The sequence below is a fragment of the Girardinichthys multiradiatus genome, chromosome 2 (assembly GCF_021462225.1).
Source record: "Girardinichthys multiradiatus isolate DD_20200921_A chromosome 2, DD_fGirMul_XY1, whole genome shotgun sequence".
Lineage (NCBI taxonomy): Eukaryota > Metazoa > Chordata > Actinopteri > Cyprinodontiformes > Goodeidae > Girardinichthys > Girardinichthys multiradiatus.
This window is the reverse complement of record NC_061795.1, coordinates 25276879-25295861: the sequence shown is the minus strand read 5'-3', so window position 1 is coordinate 25295861 and position 18983 is coordinate 25276879. Positions and strand designations below refer to the sequence as shown.

General features: G+C 36.4%; 1 protein-coding gene across 1 annotated transcript in view; it reads right to left on the bottom strand.

Annotated features, from left to right (window-relative positions):
- Positions 1-18112, bottom strand: part of LOC124883493 (multiple epidermal growth factor-like domains protein 11) — a 54431-nt gene extending 36319 nt beyond the window's left edge. Inside the window, exon 1 of the mRNA XM_047390606.1 lies at positions 17963-18112. The gene's annotated coding sequence lies outside the window, so the exon portion shown is untranslated. The remainder of the gene's footprint in view (positions 1-17962) is intronic.
- Positions 18113-18983: the final 871 nt, after the last annotated feature.

The window sequence follows — 18983 nt, the reverse complement described above, 5'->3', positions numbered from 1 at the left end:
GTCAGACTGTTGTAGCTAAGCAGGTTACATCTTAGTTTTCACATCCGAAAGCCTTTAATCAATTAATCACTCAATCAATCAATCAATCAATTGACATGAACTATTATAATAAGATAACTAAATATAGCTATAAAATCGCTTTTTGTTGCTGTCTGATTCTTCTATGAGAGCATTTTCAGAAAAAGAAAGGTGGATATCAGACACATCAGTTAAACACTATTTCCCTACATCTGAAAATCCACCAGGTTGTAAGTCATGCAGAATGACTTTTTAAATTGTTGTGCCTAAAAAGACCTCTTAGTGAAATATGTTGCTTTGATGAGAGGCTGTGTCACTTTAAGACTCCAATGTACACCACTGTATCAATATCAATTTTTATCACCCATATGGAAGTCTTCCATGCTCTGATGCACAGTCATAGCAGCACAGACACAGGGTTTTATACCTTCCATTAATAATAACTGGAATCATACACTAGCCTACTACTATTTTCATGAAAGTTTGGGTAAACATTCTTTTTTTTTTACAAAGTAACACATGTCCTCTGTGTTTTGTCCATCTTAGATGATCTCATGAAAACAAAACTTTCAGCTAGCGTTTCTGTGCAGAGTTGATACATGGCTAGTTCATTGTTCAGATGCAGCAGCTTTACATATTAAGTGGCGGTGCTTCTAATTGTACTGTTTAATAGAGCTCTGACTTGACTCATGGAGCACAGACTGATGGGCTACGTTGTCACGGCCACTATCCAAACATATCCTATCTTTAGTTCTGAGATTTTATGAGAGGGAAGTTGTACCTTTTCACTGATACATCCCTGCTCAGGAGGAGGGAGTGCTGCAAAGTTAATGACTCAATGCCATAGGCTCGAATTCTTTGGGTAAATGATTTTTACCAATTGCATTATCTGATCAACTGAATTGTACTGTTCTGTATTTTAATCGTGATCAAATTGAACTCTGTATGTTACAGATGATTTAGTCTATATCACTGAACTGTGTTGGTATGAACTGAAATGATTTATGATATAGATCTGATATGCAGCTCACATTTACCCAGGAGGTGCCGATGCCTCTGGCTGACAAGCTCAACGTTTTTCACACGCTTTGAGCAGGGAGGTGGTAAAGACGCTCACTGTGATGGACAAAATGAGGAGGGTGTTTAAAATCGTACAGTGGTAAGACCAGATGGCATTAGTTGACTTGTCCTCAAAGCTTGTGTGAAGAAGCTGTTATCTCTGTTAAAAGATATATTCAACCTCTCTCTTAAACATTTTGTGATTCCCACCTGCTTTAAGAAGTCTGTAATACTCTTAGTCCCGAAGAAACACCCATGCAGTTCAAATAATTCATCTGAATTATAGGCCCATAGCTGTCACATCTGTGTTTATGAAATGTTTTTCAAAGATACATCAAAACATTATTCACCTCCACACTGTCCACTGACCTGGATCTGTTACAGTTTCCATACTGGCCAGGCACATTCATAGAGGATGTCATAGCCCTTCTCCTCCTCAGGACCCTCTCTTACATGGATATTGATATGAGTGACTCAATGAGAGTGCTGTTTGTGAATTACAGCTCCACATTTAATACAATGCTACCCTCCAGTCAGGTGTCTAAGATGATGACCTGTGACTGGACTCTTTCCTACAGCTTCCATGCAAACCACAAGTGATTTGGCTGGTTCACCACCACTCAACTCCTCTTAGCACTGGATCCCACCAGGGTTGGGTACTCAGCCTAAGGAGCCCCCCCCCCTCGTGACTCAAGCAGGCAAGTGACTTTATTTACTATCTTACTGAGGCATGACCCCATGGGATTTAGTGGGCTTATTTCATCCAAACATCACAGTCTTTTGGACAGACAACTGTTGCCTGCTCTCATTCCTCGGAGCAACCCGGGCCAGTTGTGAGGACGACGGACCAAGACAGAGAGAGTTAAAGAGCTGGACTGCTATCCTGTGTGCAGGCAAGGAGGTGGGGGAATTCAGTAATACTAAGATGATTTGGAACTGGATAAGAATGTAAGAGGACACTGCAAACCTTCCTATATCCTCTCCTTTTAGATAAGATAGCAATTAGATAAAAGTAGAGCTCTTTTCAAACAAGGTTTTGCAAACACTGTTGAATCATTAAGAGCTTTTTGAGCTTCTGTAGAAGTAGATTATTTGTTTTTGGCTGTTTGTCCTTATAATCATTTTTTTGGTTTTTATCATATATTTCTAATCACTAAATATGTGTATCTATATGCGTATCTATATTTTATATATACTTTTATTTATTTAGTAGTTAATGGAGACTTTCTGAGAGTCTTTGGATGAAATGTTTTAATCTCTAATTGAAAATAAACTAGAGCACTGACGAATAATTAAACTCCTCGTCTTTTTAAATGTGAAATAATGAAATAATGTCAGATTGATAACTAGATTAGTTAACTGACTGGTAAACATATTAGAAGGATTAATTATACACTAGGATAATTTAATACAGCACCAATAAATACATCTTTGTTTTTTTTAAGAATTTTCAACATTTTATCTTTTTTGTGAGGAAATCAGTTCTTAGCCCCACTTAGCCCTAGGTAAGTTTTAACCATTCAACATTTGGCCTATATGCAGTGGTATTTCTAAAGGCTACGTGTTGCTCGCTTATTGGAGGACTGTATGCATTCCCATTCATTTATTTAGTACCATAGGAGTCCTCTTTGTCTGTCACCATTTGATCAGCAGATCATTGAGTCAATTTTTGTTGTACTTTTAATAGTTAAACAATTACTGAAAAGCTTTTCTGAAACTTTGAATTGTGTATCCCAAGTGGCTCTGCAGTTTTATTGTTTTGATTATGAACAGAATAGAACAGAATAGAACAGAATAGAATAGAATATAGACTGCTAAACTGACAAATTAATTTAATAATATTTTACTGGACAAACTTTTGCCAACTTTAATACTTCAATCTGCAATATTATTTTGGTGTTCTTGTTATTTTAGACAACCTCCACAATGGTCCATTACGCATTTACTGTTCAGGTAGAAGCCAAGTTGTGTTAAAAATAGTGTTAATATGGTGAAACAGTGCATTTCTGGTGGTGGCAGCCATTAGCCTGCACTACTTTCCTGAAGTGAAGAGAATCAAAGCTCCCTGGATCAGAGCTGGATGGGCTGGTACCACCAAGCACAGCCAGGTGTGATCGGAGGACTTCTTTGGTAAACTGCTTCGAACAAGAAACCTCTGAATTCGCAAGAGAAATTATGTCAGACCTCGGGATATCTGACAGACGAAGAGGAATGTGGAAAACAGATGCTATGGCCACACTGACGGGAAAAGATCGCCATAGAAAAGGCTGTTGCTGCTCTTGCTAAACGGATCAAGGCTCAGCAGGTAAGAACAATTGTCACAAAAGTACATTTAGATATCGGCAGTTATTGTTAATAAATAAAAATCCAAAATTATTATTTTTATTATTAATAATAATGATCAGAAAATATTATTATTAAAATAAGATCAATTATAAATTGTATAAATGTTTCTCTAAGGATTCTAAATAAAGGTTTTAAAAAATGACACCAGGTAATGTCTTCAGATCTTGAATCATCCCTTGTGTCTGCTGCTCCATGCTCACTTCACCCTTGGTTGTTTCAATCAGTGCCGTATTTACTGTAACCCTGGATTTACACTGTATCTGCTCCGGTCCGGTCCGGTCCGGTCTGCTGAGAAGCCTGGAGGAGCTCCAAGAAGCATAAGCAGATCGTGAGATAAAAGCCAGCGATAAATGCTGCGGAAGTTGAACCAGTTAAACTGCTTCACTTTCCGTTTTAAGCATCCAGATATTTTTATGTGTTTTGTTCTGCAATGGGTGAGTTCACCGAGTGCAGCGAAGTTATAATTGTTGCTTGATTTGGTTCATTTAATATTTAATTGCTCAGTTTATAATACCTCTGATGTTAACAACTGCTAATATATACATGGGTCTACATAAATATTTGTGTATTTATTAATATAGCGAGATTTAGTCTGTCTTTAGTGAATTATTTTGAAAATCCGGATGTTGTGCTCGTTCTGTTTCCTGGTGGTGTGGTATGATTCATGCATATTGACCCCAGCCGTGCTCCGGCATCCGGCAAAAATAGACTCTGGTAGAATTAGACGGCCGTCTGCACGCTGCAGCACTTGTGCTGTCATCTGATGAAAGCCGACTTCCTTCTCCTGACTCTGCTGTGTCTCTCTGTGATAGTGACAGAAATATATCTAAAGAAATATCAGATTCTTTGCTGCTGTCTGTTTTGCTGGCCGTTGTAGCAGTAGTCACTTTACATTTGGGGGTTCCCCTTGACGTCATAAAAGAAAGCAACAAAATCACAAAGGAGTAGTCTGGAAATGCCTTTTTAGTAAATTGTATGACCATATATCTCAACAACTGTCCATTTCAGTGGCATAAATATACTTTTTTAAACATTTTATTAATGTTTCCTTTCCATAAATGTAATTGAATATATTATTATAATTCGATGGCACTTTAAATAATTTAGCAAATATAAAAAACAGGCACATTCATACTCTGCCCAAAGGTCAATTTAGAACACTATTTTACTTCAAACACTTTCTTTAGAGTGGATTGGTGGAATCAATTTTTAGTGCCAGAGAAAACTCCTAAACAGCTATTATAATGTAAACAAACTAAAACTATTCTGTAAAGGAATTAATTCAGTACTGACAATAAGGATGTGTTATAACCCATCAATGAAAAAATATGGCATTTTAAATATCAGATATGTAACCTATGAATACTTGTTAAATTTTCTAATATCTTTGGCAAAAGTAATTAAGCGTTTTAAGTTTTCAGTGATAAAGGAAAACAGCATGAAGAGCAAACTTTAGGTGCAATAAATAAAACCACAACTTGAAGACTGAAAAATGCAAAATAAACTTCATTGCTTATTCTCAGTATAAAAGGAGGGACTGTGGAATTTCTCACTGGTCAAATGCACTTTGATGTAGGAGAGATTTCAGGTCCAGAAATAGTCATTTAAAATGAACTTTTTATGTCTGTGTGAAAGCTACATCTCCTACATCCCTCTTTAGATCAGTGGTGTACGCCCACTGCTCATGTAGCACATTAACCTTCTGGTTCACTAGTTATTGACTGCAAGTGGAATGACCTGCCATCATGATTATTAAATCCAAAATTATGCTGCCGCTGCATTAATGATGCAACCAGGTGATCTAAGTTTGGTGAAAGGAGAGCTCTATCAAGTAGATTTGCATCAAAGATGGATGCCCATTTTCTTTCTTTTTTTTTGCACAGCCTTTCAAATGTCCTTGAGTCCACTTGAATAAAACACACTTACCTAGATTTAATGCCCTAAAAAAATTAATAGTGCATGTTGCGGAGGCACTTCTTCTTTCAGGGAATGTAAATATATATTTTTTTAATAATTAGGATGTTATACATAACCACTGCCTTGAAGTAATAATTATATATTTGCTTATTATCCACTCCTGACTAATACTGCTTCACCTTGGTTTAAAACACTTTATGATTATCTCTGCATAATGTGGTCTACAAATAAAAGCAACATTCACTTACAGATAGCACACACCATCTCCACAATGCAGGCTTATCACTTGTCAGCACGTAAAATAGTTCTGATCTGAATAAGTTGAAAGTTAAATAACTTTCCTTACTTGTACAACTGCATTTGCATGAACAGACAGAAAACTACACTAAATGAATGGCTAAAAGTCTATGAATTATTAAACTATTAAAACCAGTATATTCCACAAACAAGACATAAATATGTAAAATATTTTTACACAATTCTAATTACATAAAAGGATCCCAATTAGACAAATAAGTTAAAAATTTTGTATTTATTTACTGTAGAAAACATTACAAGTATGTGACCACTGTGACTCCCATTCAGCAATAGATGGATATAAATTTCTGGGAACTGCCTATTGTTTCCTGCATATCCACCTAGATGAATTAAAGGCCATTCATCTCCATGGGGCTAGAAAGCTATCTTTCATCAGCTACTCACTTCAAGGCATCTAGATTTGAGCCAATCTGAAGAAAAAAAACATTTCAGGTTAAAAATATATTAAGATTTTTGATATCGTAGAACATGTGTGCTTAGGGTCTTTGTCTTCCTGATGCATTACCCACATTCCCTTCTGTTTTAAAGACAGATGCAGTGACATTTTCCCTTAAGAATTCACAGATCAAAAAATGATACCAAGGTGTCTTGGCCCCCCGTAAACCTAAATACCCCACCGTGTAATGCTACTACTGTTACTACTGCTGTCGGTTTTCACAGATAAAATAAAGTTCATATGCTGGAATGCCTTTTTCATAGTTCTTATATAACTCTTCATTTACTTACAAAATATTTTCTGTAGTCCCCTCTCTTCCCACAGCTGTTGTAAAATCTTTTTTATGACTTGTCTAAGTGTCCTGTGGTATAATGCAGAGGAGCGGTCCTGGTCAATCTATTTGATGATGTACTCATAAACATTAATATATTTACTTTTGTTAGATGAAAATCATGGTTGCTTAGTGACCTCAGTGATTTTTAAGTTGCTTGCTCTATTAGATTTTATTTTTGTACAGAAGCCCTGAAAGGCAAGTGACAATTTTTTTTCAAATACCTATTTTCAAATCTGACCAAATTTTTTTTTTCCTCACATATTTAGAAGTTATCTGCAAATACAGAAAATTTTAATATTTCTAAGCTTTTTGTTTATTTTTTTCTTCATGGGACATTTTTTTTCTTCTGAAAGACGAGCAAAGAAGAAAATCTAATGATCTCCAAAATCTGATTAACTTTTCCATTAAGTCTTTACAAGACCTCTCAGTGACACTCTCTGAATTCCCTTGGCAAGTGATAGAAATTAAGGCATTCTCCCCCAATTCATTTAGAAAAATAATACCATGGCCCCCAAAACCAGGGGCCCTGGGCTGGGGCCCCTATAAGCCCTTTCTAAAGTCTGACCTTAAATGTTACATCATTGGAGCATCTAGCTTTAATCCATAATAATTTTTTATCTATAATGTCCCATTTGTTAATGGACCCACCATTGCCAGCAATAGCAACTTTAACTATTTTGTAACCATCTGTATGCATAATATATACATACATTAATACAACCAAATGTGTTTTCATATATGTGTGTTTAGATGTATCTGTATATAATTCTTGTTTGTTCACATTTTTGTTTTTATCTCTGCTTTTATGAGTGTGCCCATCTCACCACCACCAGTACTTCTTGCACTTTACCTCATCTTTCCTCCTTTTCCCCCCTTTTGTAATTTTGGGACTGGAGCAATTAATCGGATTAATCATCATTAATTGATTATTAAAATAATTGTCAACTAATTTAGTAATCGAATAATCGTTAACTGGAGTATACAGACTGTAAAACATGCCATTTGCTAAAAGAACAACCCACTCACAACACATATTAAGCCAAAACTGTACAAAAATCTAAACATTTTGCATTTGAGATGAAAACCTTTGTCTGTAAACCTGCTCTATCCAGAACTACTCAAGTGGTATAGATTTAGCTTCACCTGGTTCAAATTATGTAAAACAAACTCCTACTAAGCACTTTTTGCTATCCAATTATTAATCGGTTTATTGAACAAAACAAATTGTAATTAATTAAGTAATTGGCAAAATAATAATAATAAACACTTTCTTCCCCAAGAATGCTTAGTAACACCAATTTGATATCAATGCTCGTCACTATAGGCTAGAGCTATCTGTTGCAGCTGTAGCATGACCTGGGTTACAATGTTAATTTCCTTGTGTCATTATCCTAGGCCGAGAAATATTTCAAACAAAAAGAAAGTTGAATGGTAACAGGTCTAGCCTCTACACTTTCTGGAATCTCCCCACCTTTCTTACATAGCACAATATTTCTGGAAAGAAACAGAGCTCCCTTCATCCTTAGCACTAATGTATTCAGCATATTTGTTAGAAACGTCTTAAAAACACAAAGAAAATATGTTTTCCGTTTACAGAAATTGGCAGTCGTGTTCTGTGATAATCATTTTCTTACATTTAAGGTAAGTTTCTGTTGTAAAACGGCGAAGCTCCAAAGGCTCAGAAAAGTGTGTTTTATTTACGTATCTATTTATGAAGAAGGCTGATTTATTTATGAATTTTTATAATTTATTTAATGCCTGTAAGATTCTTTTTGTTCTAGCTATAAAATATCATCAGATTTAGTATTTTATATCTAAATAAAAAACATGTTTGCATTTGCAGTTGGTCTTAATGAACTTTGGGGATTGTGCTGGAGTCAGTTGATTTAAAATGTTGAAAACAACCTCCATAATTCCAACATTATTCAATTTACATTAAAATATACTTAAAATTCTGTACCACTTTCTTACATCCTAAAAGTCTGTCTCGACTTTCTGAAACCATTTCTTCTGAGTTTTCACATAGCTGTGGCCAGCAGAAGTGCCTGATGCTTGTGCTGAGGATACCACTTATTTGTGCCCAAAAACGTAACCTCTTTCTGCAGGTTTGAGTGTGAATGCATCACCTGCAAAGTGCAAGAGGAGATGGGACGCTTCACTAAGCTGGTGTATTATTCATGAGTCACTCCTGTTGAGAGGGGTGTTCTTCAGCATCTAAATCCCATCTGTGGTTCAATCTGGGCTCTATTCAGTTTTCTGACTGCTGGCCATTGATCACAAGCAAGGTAACCAATGCTGAATAGGTACAAGAGCTTTACGGTCGGGGGCTTGAATCGTATCACTGATAGAACAAAGATCCATCAGCAGACGCTGGAAATGGTCCAGAGTTTTTCTGCTGTAGCAGATCAGAGAAGCTGAGAGGAGATGCGTCAACTGCATTTGGTAAACCGTAGGAGCACAGCATGTGGCTGAGATGTGACACCAGTATGTTGCATGTCAGAAATTGCTTAATGAAGCAGTAGAGAAGAGGGCATGGCTTTCCATGCATTTCTGTGTCTGAAACAAATTTTATAGAAAATATCCACAGCATCCAGGAAGCACAAAAAACATCCTATAGTGATGTCTGTCTGAGAAAGGTGCCAGAGGCAAGTATCACCTTCTAATGTGCCTCATAATATTAATGGACAGTTGAGCACAGTGAATCATTTGTCAACTTTAATTGTCTATCACACATCGACAGCCAAATGTGACATGACCACAATACTCTCTTGTCTAGATGTGTCAGAGTGATGATCATCAGCCTGCAGAATAACTATTTAATATGACACATAAATCATCATTATCATATCTGTTAGCCTACTTAGATGTGTTCTGCATCAGTGCTCACACCTTTCATGACAACTGGTGACCTGAAGCGTTAAGTTAAGTCAAGTTGTGGGCAAAAAAGGTCAGTTTGTTAACAATCATGTTTTTCCAGATGGTTTTCTTACAAATATTTAAAAAATGAATTGGATCTTGCCTTTGCACATCACATTTCAAAATTACATCTAAACGGATTTTTTAGTAATAATTGTCATAACCAGATGACGATGAGGACATTTTTTTTGTCTGTGTTTAAAATACAGCCTGGAAGTGAGTACTGAAAACATCGTTTTTCATATTATGTACAGTACATGTGGATGCAGAAAAAACACTATATAAAAAAGACACAACATTTTTGTCTTGGGTCCATTAGAACTGCCAAAATTATTTATTTTAGTTTAATCTTTCTTTCTTTCTTCAAATTTAGAAGCAAGAAAGAGAAAAAAGTTATGTGTCTTTCATGTCTTTAATGCAGTGTATGTAAATATCTGGTTTAAGCATTATGCTGTATTTCTAATGAGGATATTGCCATGAAAGTCGCACCCAAGTATTCGACACATACAAAGAAATCAACAGAAAAACATAAGCATGTGTGATAAAGTAGGTTTCTCACTACCAAGGCATTGCACACAAAGCATATCATGATGGGTAAAAGAAAAAAGTGCTCTCAAGACCTTTACAACATATGGATATGGCATTGGTTATAGATATATCAACTTCAGAATGTTTTAGTTAGCATGGTTGGGGCCATAAGCCAGAAATGGAAAGATAATTTTAACATAAACCTGCCACAAGCAGGTGCTCCTCACAAGATTTAAGTCAGGGGAGTCAAAAGAATATTCAGAAGAGTTGTCCAAGAACCCCTTGCTGACAGCTTCAGAAATACCTGGAATCAGCAAGTACAGATTTTCTCTGAAACAATGACAATTGCAATCAACCACAATGGCCTTAATGTACATTCACTGCACAAGACTCCACTGCAAAAGAAAAAGCATACTGAAGCAGATTTAAACCTAGTTAAATAAAAGAAGGATATAGTTTACAGCATATGTCATGTGTGGAAGAATGGGTCAAAATCCCACCTGAGCAAAACATGTGACTAGTTTGTTGATACTGGAGAAGTCTTGAAGCTATCATTTCCAAAAACAGGGATTTTCTACTAAATATTGAATAAATGTTAAGTATGCCTGTTCAAAACATATTACCTGTGTCATTTCACCTTATTACATGCAATTTAATTTATGGATTTATTTGTTATTTGCTTTTTTAATTTATTTTAGATGTGATTTTTTTGTAGGGTTGCACAGATATCAAAATTCAGGTTGATATCGATATCCGACATTAATATTGCTGTTATGGCCAGTATTTACAAATATATATCTTATATTATCTCACTACCCCTGACACCGTGAAAAAATGACCATACCGCTGACATTGCTTCTCTGCTTTAGATAAACACCACACAGTCCTGCACTGCATCACTATCACATGCCCAAACAAATACCACATGGCCAACCCCCACCTCCAAAAACACATTCACAAACAGCAACAAGTTGGTAATAAATATTGGTTATTAATACCGGTTATTATAAATGTTACTTATCGGGACGATGCCAATATGTTAAAAAATGACTAACATCGGCGGATACCAATGTCAATCCCCCCTGTCAATGTCAATTTATCGTGCATCCCTAATTATGTGGGTTGTTACCATCATCTGGTATGAATTTAATATCAATCTAACCATTAGAGATATACAGACCGATTCAATACATTAGAATATTGTTGAAAAGTTTATTTATTTCAGTAACTTAGCTCATTAAGTGAAACACATTATATAGATTAAATGCACACAAACTGATGTTTTCAAGCCTTTATTTCTGTTAATTATGAGGATGTATTGCTTACAGCTAATGAAAACAAGCCATTTAAGATTAGAACATTACATCACAATAAAAAAAACCTTTTTTATTACAGAAATATGGGCGTTTTGAAAAGTGTGTTTTATACCTGCTTAAAGATTATTTTCAAAAAATAGTCTTAATCTGACAAACAAGCTTCATTGAAACACATGTTCTAATTTATTGAATATGACTGTATTTAGTCGGAAAAACGTTGCTGTGTTCTGTACTAATTTTCCACACTTTAAGTGGGTATTCTTGGGATTTTCCATTTAGCACTTAGCAAAACATGACCCATTCTATAATCTGACTAATAAATTATTGCATTTTCATTTCTAATAACTTTTATAAAGTGAATCTGATCCATTTTGAGTCATTTTCTCAATGTCTCCAAATGCTCTTAGTGCCTCTCAATACCTTCTTGATGCTGTCAAATGAGCATTAAATATTCAATTTCAACATGTTTCTGACAGGACCACATTTCAGTTCTCTGCTTGTTCTTAGTAACCTTAGTTTATAGAAAAGAAGATTAGCAATAGCCTGTGTGATGCTTAAATAATTGATCAAATCATTTTTAGACTTCACACTAATTAATAGTTAAAGCTCATATGCAAAGCTAAGGCAGGAAGTAAACTATAAGCGAAAAACATATGACTTAGATGGAAAATAGGATTTTGCTGTCCAAGGCACAATGTTGAATAATAGCCTTATCAACAAAGCACAACACATCACAGCATGCTGAGATGTTATCACAGCTCATTTCCTCAGCTCATCCCGTGTTTCCAGCAGAATATGTGTTGTCCCCATCTCCTTGCACTGCTACCAACATCCCAGAAATGTCAGAATACTCTGGCCCGCTGGCAGGGGTCTTTTCTCAAGACAGGGATAAAGAAAGTGGCATGTGTAAGCACATGCATCAGCAGTATTAGCAAAAAGTCATCAAACTCCCACAGGGGACATGCTTGTCATTAAAACAAACCAGAAAAGTACTGATCAGTGCACTATTCAGGGACCACCTGAGCATCCGCGTTGGGCTGTAGTTCGTAGCGTTACTACCCCAGACTGCAGCTGAGGGAGGGTGGGGGGATTACCTTAGCTCCCCGCTGCAGCTCCTGTATCTGAAATTTGCCTGAGCTCATCATTTCTGTGCCTTGCTAAGCGACCATGGCTGGATATCAAGCTCAAGCAATCTATTCTTCCGCAGAGTGCTGCCTGACCAGCATCAATGCCACGCATTGTCAAATTATTAATTAAATGCATGCAAGCATAATCAGATGCAGACACAGCCAGACCTCTGGGACAACAATTGAAGCAGAATCTAAACTGCGAACGTCTTGGGGGTTTTTTTGTTGTCTTTTTTTTTTTCAGTACAAGCCAGCCAAGCTGTTTTAAGGAATAAAAGCTTGTGGCTTTTAAAATTTAGCATAACTTTGCATTCATTTAGTTGTGTTGTGATGCAAAATATGCACAACCATGACGTTGCCTTGATGAGCAACACTCAAAGAAAAATTTGTAGTAATTTAAAAAAGTAGTTTGTTACAAACGTTTCTGGTTTTCCGGTAAGAAAAAAAAACAACCCTCAGGCTATGCATAAATATGTCTACATATATAGGACAGATGAGATGCAGGTGCATGCAGTGGTAACTATTGTTTTCATTCCTTCTACAGTTCAGAATGTAAATGCCACAGCTTTCAGAAGTAAAGCAAAGTCTGACTACTGCCTCTGTATATTTCATTAACTTTTGTTAATGTAGTTTCTATGGCTCCAGGGTATTTGCTGAATGCTCAGAGTACTTTTGCTGAAATAATAAGATCTATCAGTCTTGCCGAGCAAAAAAAGCCTAATTTGCAGAATAAAGGTCATTTTCGCTGTTACTTTTGAGAAAATCTGACAGAGAACAGTACATTGTTCAACGCACACCAAACTATAAGAAACTACATTGAAATAGTACAGTCTATTGAGGATTCACATGTTATCTGGAAAATCAATGTCATATTTACAAGTAGATCTTAATACATTCGAATGTCATTAATACGTTATTCCAGTAATTCAAATGAAATAGTGAAACTTATATTACAGAGATTTCTCACATAAAGTAATATATTTCAATAATTTAATAGTGTTCATTTTGATTGATTGTGGCTTACAGCTAATTAAAACCGAGAATTCTGTTCATCGGAATACTAGAATATTACATAAGACCAACAAAAAAACATTTTAACACACGTTTGTATAGCCTTGTAATGGCAAACACCATCACGAGGAAGAACGTTGACAGGGTAAACAACAAAAGGTCAGAAGCTGGATTTTACAGACAGCTCTATCCAAGCATATTAATAGAAAGTTGAGCAGAAGGAAAAAGTGTGGTAGGAAAGATGCACAACTGCCAGCGATAGCTTCAGCTTTAAAAGGATTGTGAAACTGATTTGAATAAAAATGATTTGTCAAAGCCGGTGGTGCAGTTGGTGGCACTGTTGCCTTGCAGCAAGAAGGTCCCTGGCTTGATTCCCGGCCGGATGTATTTCTGCATGGAGTTTGCATGTTCTCTCCTGTCCGGCTTCCTCCCACAGTACAAAGACATACCTGTTAGGTTAATTGGTCTCTCTAAATTGCCCTTAAGGGTTGTGAATGAGTTGGTTGTTTGTGTGTTGCCCTGCGATGGACTGGCGACCTGTCCAGGGTGTACCTCGCCTCCTGCCCATAGACTGCTGGAGATAGGCACCAGCTCCCCCATGACCCACTATGGAATAAGCGGTAGAAAATGACTGACTGACTGATTTGTCAAAACCTATTCAAGTTGAGGGGGTTAGGCTACAACTGGTGTATTCCATCTCTTAAGCCTGCGCTAAACTAGAGAGAACCTCAGTAACATTTTACCTGAGCTAAGAAGAAACATAACTTGACTTCTTCTCAGTGGTCCAAGATCTTTTTTCAGATGCAAGTAAATTTTTTACTTATTTGGAAATCAATGTGCCAGAGTCTAGAGTTAGAGTGGAGAGGCACAAAATCCAAGTTGCTTGAGGAACCAGTGTGACGTTCTTCATCAGTGAAGATTTGGGGAACCATGTCATCGGTTAGTGTTGGTCCACTGTGTTTTATCAAGTCCATTGTCAGCACAGCTGTGAACCAGATTTTTGAGCCATTCATGTTTCCCACTGTTGACAAGCTTTATGGAAATGCTGATTTCATTTTCCCGTAGAACATGGCACCTGTCCACACAGCCAGCAGTAATTCAGTTACCGAATTACCAGTACCTGCTTTAACAATCACTGTGATGGATGGTTAATAAACTGGCCTGACCTAAACCCCAAAGGGAATGTATTGGGGTCAAGTGGAAGATGAGAAACACTGGAGCCAACAATGTAGTTTAGCTAAAGGTCGCTATTAAAACATTCTGAGCGTCCTTTACACCTCAGTAGTGCCACAGACACCTCCATGCGACACTGCATTGATGCAGTAATTAAAGCAAAAGGTTACCCGACCAAGTATATATAGTGTACTGTACATGAACATACATCTCTGTATTAAAAATACCTTTTTGTTGGTTATATGTAATAAATATTTTCAAGAAACTAAAATATTGGTTTTCATTAATTGTAAATCATAATTATAGAGATTAACAGATATCTGGAAAATAACACTCTGTGTATGATAAATCAATGCTATTTATAGGTTTCACTTTTTAAATTGAATGACTGCTATATGAACTTTTCAGTGATATTCAAATTCATTGAGATGTACCAGCACAACACAGAGAAACCTTTCCAGATATGCCCTTGCAGAGAAGTTAACTCAGTCATAACAGTAAAAATTGTAAAATGGCAAAGTCATTCTGCAAATTCTCTGTAGGAGAAACCGCCAGAGGCACGTTAGGCTTAAAGGAATAAAACATTTCTGAACATATATGAGGCAAGTGTTTTCAAATCCTTTAATTCATGAGAGATTAAAAGATTACTAAGCTTGTGTCTGAATCAGGAGCTGATCAAATATTAATTGCATTTATTAAAAAATGTAAGGAAATACTGTCTTTTCTATGTCGGACAGAAATATGACATTGTGAACAGTTTTCTCAGATTTCTTCTGTAAATTACCATGTGAATATGTAGGATTTAATTCCCACACCATTGAAAGCAATTTTCCCTGTTTTTCATTAGATGTTCTTGTGTCGTAAGAAAGCTGTCAGCTTTTTACAGCCCAGCTCTTTCATTAATCAGCACTAATTAAACATATTGATTAGGCCAAATATAGGGATTTCCACCCGAAAGCCTTTACTAGATTATAAAAAACACACACACACGTACACACTCAAAACCTTCATAAAATTCATGAGCAACCTATGCACTCTCATAGGATCCATTTGTTTGGAATAGCTCAGAAAAGTAAGACAGAGGTGTCTGCTCACTTCTCATTAAATAATGTCATAATTCACGTCTCAATGGCAAATCTTGTCCTTGGCTCTCTCCTAAGAGAACCGAAACCGCTGAAGCTGAATTGAGTATCAATATGCTTTCAGCATCAATGAGAAAAAAAAAAACCAAAAAAAAAGGTGCTAGAAATCACTGTCTCAGCCCCAGAGGACCACCAGGTAGTTTACAGCAACAACCGGCAAATCACAAGATTTAATGAAAATTCACTTTTTCTGAGGGGATGGAAGAGGTGTGAGTTTTAAGCCGCAAGTTACTTTACAGTATCACCAACTGCATGTTGTGCGACAAATGAAAGGCTGACTGAGGATGCAGAATAGAATTTCATTATAAATAATGCAACAATACTGGGAAATATAGGGTCGTGTTAAAATTGTTCAGATTGTTTTAATACTGATGAAACTTGAAAAGGTGTAAAAAGTTAAACAAGCTGAAAATCCTTTAACACACTACACTCCTCTCAAAAGTAAGCGTTAAAAAACAACTATGGTGGCGTGATAATTTTTCAGATAAAATATTAAGAAAACTAGAACATGTATTGTCTTGTTAGTTATTGTACAAAAGGCAAATTTTAAAAAGGATGAGTTTTAGGATTTCTTATGATTGAAAAAAAGGAATATGAGTGCTTTCTCAGATAAAATCTTCAAGAAAATTATGAGAGATTGATATTAGCTTAGATTTTCACAATAGTTGGCTTTGAAAGTACTGAGCTGAAATAAATAAAAAAAAAACATTAAACAAGTCAGAGAATATAAGAATGTAAGCATTTAAATTATTTTAATAATTGATTTGAAACTGTTTTGACAATGGGATTGCTCATCTAACATCTTAATACAAAGGCAAACAATATTTAAAAGTTAAACATTAGTTTCAATGATGTGAATTATTTATTTGGATTTTTGTGGATGTGTTTTGTGTGCTTAGTTATGTGGAGAGAGTGAGGATGAGGAGAAAGCAAACAATAAATCATTAAAGGCTACTACTGTTTAATTTGTACTGTATTGCACCGACTACGCCAAAACAAATTCCTTGTATGTCCAAAAACGTACTTGGCAATGAAGCTTTTCTGATTCTGATTCTGATTCTAAGAATGTTTATCCAGAGTTGGTAAAAATCGACTTATTTATTTAAATCATGTTATTTAAAAGATATTTTTAACAGCAACAGAAAAAAAAAAAAAAACACATAACACCAATGCACAAGCAAAGTGTCACTTTCAGGGTCAAAAAAAAAAAACCTGCATGGCTCTAGTGCAGAGGAGCATTTGTCATGAATGACTTCATGACAAATTGCTATAATGCAGAGAGCCCATGCAGAGCATGTGCTGTAATGTATGCAGCTCAAACAGGGCCAAACAACACTATCTACAGCAGTGATTCTGATTGTGGGTGTGTGTGTGTGTTTGTGTGTTGTTTGCATTTAGCCCAGATTTGGTTTATGGTGGGGAAAAACACATGGATTTTACAAAGGGCCATCTTGTGCCGTTTATTTATTTTTTTATTTTTTTTCAGCTGCTGTAATGATTTCATTATCACAGAGCGGTGCAAGTCTGCTCGTTGGAGACTAATGCAAGTTTAATCAGCTGCTTCTGCTTGAACTCTGTTGTCATCTAGCGGCACAGAAATGACATAGCACATCTGATTTCTAAATTCAAAATCACCGATTATCCTTTCTTCTTCTTCTTTTTTTTTTTTTTTTTTAGAAAATAAAGCATTACTTTGATTTATAGGTTATAAACCATAGGTGTAAACACAGAAAGGCGCTTTACTGAAACATGTAATAGGTGGCAGAAGATGCAAATTTGAGAATCAACCACATTCAACAAACTTCTCAGAAATCCGGAAAGCATTTTTTTAAAAAGCTGTCAAAAAGCATTACTAAAGCAGCTCGGATTAATTATGCAGCCTGCAACACATTCTAGACCCAAGCCAGCATTTATACACTATATATCTTTAAACTAATATATAGTTCTTGTGGCTGAGATGACTGGGAAGCAAATGAAAACATCACATCGACGAGCACGCTGCAATTGATTTTTAGGAGTCTCCGGGATGATACAGCCCTTTCCTCTGGCAGAGAAAACACATTTCCAGGGATAGACACGCCAATAGTCTAATCAAATAGAAAGCTCGCCCAGCAGTAGCGCCAAAAAAAGACCGCGCCGCAAGTTTATGCGTGGCATCGATTCAACAATCCAAACAAAACGACAGAAAAAGAAACAAGATTCATCTGTGCAAATCTGTTGGTTACACGCTGGCAATGATGGGACTGCTGCAGCATCACCAGCCTGCTCTCTTGACTTATTCAAGCCTGGATTTGTTCCAGGTGAGAAGCATTTAAACTCACCTTTGTTCGGGAAACCTGAAACTGCAAGTTGAAGAGGAGAAATTAGTGCCTCCACTGTCCGTCACGGGGCTCCATCTGCAGAAAGTGGGAGCGCTGGTAGTTTGCGGAGTTCAACTGAGCAGAAGTCAGGTGTGAGTGAGCTCCGCCGCCTCCTCCCAGCTCTCTCTCCTCTCCACGGGGGGAAGCGCGGCCCACTTTAAACTCTGCTGACGTCATAGGTGCTGATGCTACGCCCCCCTCACCCCCACCGTGCCCCTCACCTCCATCCATCAACCTCACACCTGCACAAACACACCCACTGTCCGGTCCGGTAACACAAAACAAATAATAAGAATCAATTTGTGACTGAGGCATGAAAATTTGCCTAAACAGTAATAAAATGTTTTATCTCTGGTGTAAAAAGAAATGTCGCTCAATAGCAGCAAACCTCAAGGTTGGGAAGCTAACCTTGCTAGTTGTTGATCGTTATTGCTGATTAAAGCTGGACATACACTGAAGTCCTTGCTCCAACATAGAAAATGTATTTTTTTTTTACTTTTACTAAGTTCATATGTTAATTCTTGATACAACCCATATAAATATATCATTCCCTGCTGGACACCACACATCCCAAATGAGACTAATGGTAGAGTGAACCATTGCTAAAGTTCAATTCTAATTCAAATGTTATGGTGGGATTTGTTACCAGGATAAATCAGCAAATATTTTTTTTACAATAAAACCATCAAAAACCTAACATGCATGATTAAAAATTTAATACTTTTATTGACTAATATTTATTGCTCTCCAAAAGTTATTTTTATGGTGTTGTTTGATAGCAAATATAATAATTGGTTTGGGATTAAGGCATAAAACGTTGCTGAAGTCGTAACATACCTCAATAACAAGGTGGCATGTAAAATATTTACCTGACAACCACAACTAAGATCATCTGCAATGGCTGCCTCAGGGTTAAGCTCAGCTTGCTAGCAAGTCTTTCTTTAACACTATCCTGTTACTAAGTTGATAAACATTACATTTA